Here is a 7,518-nt window from a genome sequence, read left to right as displayed (position 1 = left end):
AAAGATTAAAGATTAAATGATGTAGTTACATGGGAGGCTAAGGTTGTTGGGATGGTGGCTTAAAGCCAGCCCAGGGAAGAAAAAAGTTCTAAAAAACCCTTCTCAATGAAGAGCTGGACATAGTAGCTCTAGCTATCCTAGCTACTTGGAAGCCTGATATAGGTTGATTAGGTCTAGACTAACACCTAATCAGAAAGTGAGACCCTATTTTTAAAAATAACAAGAGCCGAGCGCTGGTGGCTCACGCCTGTAATCCTAGCTACTCAGGAGGCTGGATCTGAGGATCGTGGTTCAAAGCCAGCCTGGGCAAGAAAGTCCGTGAAACTCTTCTCTCCAATAAACCACCAGAAAACCGGAAGTGGCACTATTGCTTAAGTGGTAGAGTGCTTGCCTTGAGCTGAAGAGCTGAGGGACAGTGCTCAGACCCAGAGTTCAAGCCCCACGACTGACAAAAATAAATAAATAGCAAAAAGCCAGGCTGGAGGCATGAACCAACAATAAGAGTGCTTATTTAGCAAGTGAGTTTGACCAAAATTCAAACCCCAGAATCTCCGGGGGGTAGTGGGAGAGAAGGGGGAAGGCATCTGCCATTAATGAAAAGAATTAGAAGTGCCTGATCATCAGAATGAATAAGAATTCAGAAGGAGCAGTTACAAGAATAATTATGCAGGGCTGGGAAGGTGGCTCAGTGGTAGAGCGCTTGCCTTGCATGCATGAGGCCCTGGGTTCAATTCCTCAGCACCACATAAGTAAAAAGAAAAAAGCTAGAAGTGGCTCTGTGGCTCAAGTGTAGAGCACTAGCCTTGAGCTGAAGAGCTGAGGGACAGCACCCAGGCCCAGAGTTCAGGCCCCACGACCGGACCCAAAATAATAATAATAATAATGCAATCAATAGTTTCTAATTACAAACAATACACAAAATCATCCATGGTAAGTTGTGCATACACACATGCACGCATGTGCATGCACATACACACATATGCATATACAATACATTACTGCTATTGTCTGAATGTGTCCCCTCCCCCCAAATTCATATAATAAAATTGAATCCCCAATTCCATAGTGCTAGAAGGACAGAGCTTGGGGTCATGAGGGTTCCAACCTCATGAGTGGAATTAGTACTCTTATGAAAGAAACTCCAGAGAGCCCACTGGCGCCTCTGCTCCATGTGGATACAGCAAAAAGGTGCTGCCCACGAGGACCCAGTCTTAACCAGACATTGAATCAGCTAGTGCCTTCATCTTGAAATTTCTGGCTTCTGGAATGAAGAAAGACATTGTTGTTGTTTATGTCACATGGTTTGTAGTATTTTTGAGGAGCCCAAATAGACAAGACAATTAAAAGTAAAAAAGTAGGAAAAATGCCCATTTTAATATATTTTGTTAATATACTTTGTGATTTGTTTCATTTGTAAGGTGTAAAAGAATTTGAATATATGAAATATACTATGTTTCCTATATTGTTGTATCACTGGCTATAAAGGCACAATATTATTAAGTTGACCATTTAAACTAAGCTCTAATATATACTAATAAATATGCCAGTAAGATTTTAGTAAGAACTTGATACAAATATTCTAATATGCATTAAAAATGCATATATGAGCACCAAGGAATATCCTAAGTACAATGATCCTAAGTACTGCTTCTCAAGTTGTAAAATGAATTATGAAATTATTACAATTAAAATAGCATGATATTATTATTTAACAGATTAATAGGAAGCCATTCTTAACAACTCCATAGGAACTTAGGAAATATTGTAGGTATTTACTGTTTGATGAAAGAATAGATTAACATATGAAAAATGTGCATATAAAAAGTGCAATGTTTAATAATGTTAGGAAAATACAGTAGTTTTGATCTTAGGTTGAAAGTTACTGAGGAGTCATGCTGGGTGTGCCTTCTAGTTCTAGCTAACTTGAGAGGCTGAGGCAGGAGGATTCCTTGAGCCTAGAAATTCAGACTAGGCAACATGGCAAGACAGAAAGAGAGAAGGGTGGAGAAAGGAAGGGAGAATGAGAGATGGCATAAAGGGAGTGGGTAAAGAGGGAGAGAAAGGGGCTGGGAAGGTGGCTCAGTGGTAGAGTACTTGCATGTATGAGGCCCTGGATTCAATTCCTCAGCACCATATAAGCAGAAAAAGCCGGAAGTGGTGCTGTGGCTCAAGTGGTAGTGCGCTAGCCTTGAGCTGAAGAGCTGAAGGACAGTACCCAGGCCCCAGGACCAGCAAAAAAGAGAGAGAGAGAGAGAGAGAGTAAGAAAGAGAGGGGAATGAGAAAGCAAGAGTGAGAGAGTAAGAGTGAAAGAGAAGTGAGAAGAAAATTCCTTTATAGTAGCTAACATCAAAATGAAAATTCCTCCAAACACTGGTGCCTCATGACTGTAATCCTAGCTACTCAGAAGGCTGAGGTCTGAGGATCATTTATATCCAGCCTGGGCAGGAGAGTTCTTAAGACTCTCTTCTCCAATTAACCGCCAAAAAGCCGGAAGTGGAGCTTTGGCTTTAAGTAGTAGAGCCTTGGGTACAAAAGCTCAGAGGCAGCACCTGAACTCTGAGTTCAAACCCCAGAAATGACACACACACAAAAGAATATTCCTGTTTAATAAGACCAAGTCCAGCTAATGTTGTTGTCATCAGTGTTTCTCAAATTTGATAAATTTATAGACTTCTTTTAATGGAAAAATTGCTGGTCAGTTCAGGCAATGATTCAAATTATTTTTATAGGCAACAATACTTAAATATAAACACAAAACTAGCCATATACTTTTTAAGGGTTTTAATACTTTAATATAATATTAAAATGTATCCATTAATTAAAATTTATAAGTTAAATGATAAAAATTCATTATTTAAAAATTATAAAAATTTTAGGATCAGCAAAATTCAAATAAGCAACACTTTTAGAATGTGATAGACAGTATTCTATAGAAAGGAAATTGCTGGAGTTGGGTTTAGTAATAGGAAGATGCATTTGGTTGTTTTCTGTTTCTCTTGGTGACTCAATTCTTTGATCTGGGCTATGACGGACCATTTATTTGAGGCTGCTTCTTTTTGTTGTCATTGCTGTTATTTTTAGTCCTCATAATCAGCTTTTGTCTATAGATTTGCTCTGTTGGTTGTCCAGTCAATTTAGCACGTTGTCTTGTACATAAAGTTGTGTACAGGGTAGCATTGAAGGTTTAGTGCTAGTTCCCTTTGAAACACAGATGCAGATAATGAGCTCCAGGCAGCATTTGGTTACAAGATGGTCATCCGGATGATCCAGAACACCCTGAGATTGCTTTTCTTAGATCACAATCCAAAGGAGAGCCTCAAATTTTAGAAATTCTTTCAGAATGCGTAGATCTAACTTTGAGAAATATTACCTTAGTTTTATGTCAAGTAGCAATCTTGGCTGGGAATGTGGCTCAGTGGTAGAGTGTTTGCCTAGCATGTATGAAGCCCTGGGTTCAATTCCTCAGTACCACATAAACAGAAAGAGCCAGAAGTGGCACTGGGGCTCAAGTGGTAGAGTGCTAGCTTTGAGTACAGAGAGGCTCAGGAACAGAGCCCAGGCCCTGAGTTCAAGCCCCAGGACCAATAAAAAATATATTTTTTTATTATTTTTTAAATAATTTGTTATGCTATTAGCTATTAGCACAACAAATTAGGAAGTTGTTGGTAACTGTTACAATTGAGACTTTGTGGTTTGATCTGTATTTTAAAACAAATTGATCCTCTTTTGGAAGTAGATGTTGCACACCCCATTCTGCAGATGTATAAAAATGGAGGCAGACAACAGTATTCCAGGCACACAGAAAAGTATGAGTAAAACTTATAGCAGAGGTCAAAGTTGTTCCTACATAAGACAGAAAGTTAGTGGTAAGAGGCAAAGAAAAGTACAAATAAAACTTACGCTGGGCGCCGGTGGCTCACGCCTATAATCCTAGCTACTCAGGAGGCTGAGAGCTGAGGATCATGGTTCAAACCAGCCTGGGCAGGAAAGTCCGTGAAACTCTTATCTCCAATAAACCACCAGAAAATTAGAAGTGGCACTGTCGCTCAAGTGGTAGAGCACTAGCCTTGAGCTGAAGAGCTGAGGGACAGCGCCCAGGCCCAGAAGTTCAAGCCCCACCACCGACAAAAACAAAAAACAAAACAAACAAAAAAAAACCCTTACTTACATCAGAGGTCAAAGCTGTGCCTAAATAAGAAGGAAAGCTAAACCATCCAGTCTTTTGCTGTAGATCATTTTGGCTTTATTTTTCTTTTCCTGGCTGAACAGGACTCCTTGATATCTCATGACTCAATGAAGACAGATTCTTCTGGGACTTGTGCTTACTACACACCCTGTCCCTATGTGTCCTGTTCTGGTACAGAGGACTAAATGGAAACTGATAATCTGAGACCAGGAACCAGCCCTGAGCTTGCAAGGTATGATCTCTTTTTGCTTACTGGTCCACAAAGGGGTAGATGCTTACCATGGAAGCTACTGGTCTTCCACAAATACAGCTGTCCCTCCTTGAACAGCTGCCAGGTGCTCAGCAGTCTAGGGAGCCCTTCAGATAAGTAGCACCTGGGGTTACTTTGCCTCAGCTCTGGCATGTGGAGGCACAGCCCTCAGGTATCTGGGTGTGAGCTTGCCTTAGTCACAGAGAGACTGGAGAGAATGTTCCTTCAGCTCAAACCAAATTACAGCCACCTCCCCAAATAACAAGAAAACATTACCTAGCCATAGTTACTGTTGTAACCAGGAGATATCACTGGAGCACAGAGCATCAGAAGGTTGTGCCAAGTAGAGCCACTTCTGAGTGTTAAGTAAACTAGCAGCCAGTGTTAAACCCCAGCCTTCCTATGCTTAAGGCTTCCATGTAGCTCAGCTATATAGAATCAGAACACAACTCAGTTCCATAATTCTTGGTAGTAACTATAGTAAGAACTAGAGTCCTAATTTTAACTGATTGGATTTGACTTGTTTGTACATTTGGGGTGACTTGCCAAAGCCAGATTGCTGTCATCCTGTACTTATGTTATTGTTTTTGTTTCTAGGATCCCCAGAGTAGAGTTTGGTACATTAAAAATTGGAAGTTTGACTTACGATCACTAATAAGGAGCTTTTAGCATTAGTCAAAGTTTGAAAACCAGACACATATAAACATGTTCCTACATGCACAAAAGGGAGGATGTAAACTAAAGTATTAACAATGATTATCTCAAGGGAGTGGTATCAAACGGGGTGGGAAGTAGCACTTTCTGTTTTATATACTTGCTTAAGCTTCTTTGTTTCTTTGTGACTTAAACTTCAACTTTCACAAACATAGTTTTTAATTCGAATAATTGCATTCACTTACTGAAAATTCAACTAGGTTTGCACTCAGGCCATAAGTAAATGTGACTCAAGGCATCTTCAAATAAGTAGATGTAAGTTGCTATTAGGAGGGACCCAGGGAAATAGATCACACAATCCAGGGGACAGCCTCTCCCGACACACTGGACTGCTTTTTCTGCTCCTCTCCTCCACACCTCTGGATTGAAGTGTAGTATGAAAGTGGGCAGATTATCACCCTTTGTATGGTATCTGGGTAGCAAGGATGGTAATCGCCTGGGAACATCCATGAAAGCAGAAAATCCAGGCTCAGTGGCATGAAGATGCCAGAACATAGGCATGGAATGACCTCACCCAAGAGTTGAGTTGCTCAGCAATTTTATGGCCCCAGGGCCAATACATCCATGATGGTATGCCCCTGCAGAACCTGGAATGTTCTAGTATGTTGGGCTATTGAGAAACAGAACATGCTGCTTCTGTTCCAAATTGAAATGAGGGAGACTTTCAGCCTGGTTCCTGGTCTGCTCCTCATCCTTCAAGTGGGTCTCAACTCAAGAAGGAGATGTATGCAATCTCTATAGTCTCTTGTAGTACAAAAGCTTTATGACCCTTAGAAGTGATCCCAAAACAAAAACTTGAAAGTTATTTTCTAATCCATTTTTTAAAAGCCTAACTTTAGGGTTGGAATGTGGCTCTGAGATAGAAAACACTTGCCTATTGCCTAGTGTGAGTGGCCCTGGATTCTACCCCCTCCCCTCCCCCCTCCCCCCCACTGCAATATCCCCAAACAAACAAAAACTGTTTAAGAAGCCTGACTTTGAACACAGAAACTCAGGCAGATATATAATATTGTAGGTCAATCAAAGTCAGCAGAACCTAATTTTCAGGGAGAGAAGTGGAAGGACTCAGAGACATGCGGTGCTCAAGGTTTTTCCAGAAACTAATCTGGACTTGGGAATCCCTTGTATCCTCCCTACTCCATCACAGAGATGGGAGATAGAGGTAGGAAGTCTCTATCACCACAGTGCCTAAGACATTAGGACCATGCCAACTATTCTTCAAATTACATGCTAGTTCAGGGGCACAACTGTGTATGGGCCCAACATCTTCTAGTGGTATGACATGTCCCTGATGGTTCTTACTTTTCCAATAAAGAAAATGGGACCACTAAGAGAAATGATTGTAAAGGCGATTGTGAAGAAGGGTTTCTCAATGTAGAAAGTTTTGGACAGTATCTAATGGGTAAATATTCCACAAATGTTAGTTTTTATTGCCATAATTGATTACCTTGACCATAGTCTTTTGTTGATACCAATAATATATCTTGATCTAGTTTTAAGTAGATTTCTGTGGATTTTACAATCATGGATGTAAAGTAGGAGTCTCCTACTCTCCGGCCCCCCCCCCCCCCCCCCCCCCCCCCCCCCGCCACCACATAACCTTGTTTACTCTCCCCCCTCAGACAGGATTTTACTATGTAGCCAAGGTTAGCCTGGGACTTACCATGTTACCTCAGGCTGGTCTCTCACTCTTAATCCTCCTTGTTTCAGCCTCCCAAGTGTTGGAATTACAGGTAGATACCATCATGCCTAGCATCCTGTGTCACTTTCTGCTAATCTATGTGGCCATTATTATAGAAAGAAATTAGACTGGCTATTATGCCAAGCTTTCTTACAGAATCACATTGGTTAATTTTCTGCCTTCTTTATATTATTTTGTGACTATCCTATTATGAATATTCACCAGTGACCAAATTGAGAGCAATTGATTTTTGAATTGAATAATAGAGATTTAATTATTCCGATTAAAATTTCTTTAATGCAGTATGACATATCATACAATATTATACAAGTTAATCCTTTGACTCTTATAGTGTTCCTTGCATTTACCCCTGCACTTCTTCTGGATGTAATGACTTGAAGTTACTAGGTATTGGTGGGGGAGTCTATGCCAAGAGAGACACAGCATGAACAACTCTTGAATCCAAGATCAGGAACTGCCAAAAGCCTACTAAACAATTAGGTGTGGCATTGCCAGTGGTCATCATGAACTAAGCTGCAAAAGTTCTGCTTCCAGTGCCTGTTGTGCTAAATAAATTCCTCTCGCTAAGTATACATATTAGACTCACCGCCTCCACTCAGGCAGCCTCTTATAAACCAGTGGTAAACATTTTGATTAGTGAGAAGTGTTTTCACATCTGCTTATTT

The sequence above is a fragment of the Dipodomys spectabilis genome, unplaced genomic scaffold, assembly GCF_019054845.1.
Source record: "Dipodomys spectabilis isolate Male_0828 unplaced genomic scaffold, ASM1905484v1 ptg000174l, whole genome shotgun sequence".
Taxonomy (NCBI): domain Eukaryota; kingdom Metazoa; phylum Chordata; class Mammalia; order Rodentia; family Heteromyidae; genus Dipodomys; species Dipodomys spectabilis.
Note: the sequence above shows the minus strand (reverse complement) of the source record.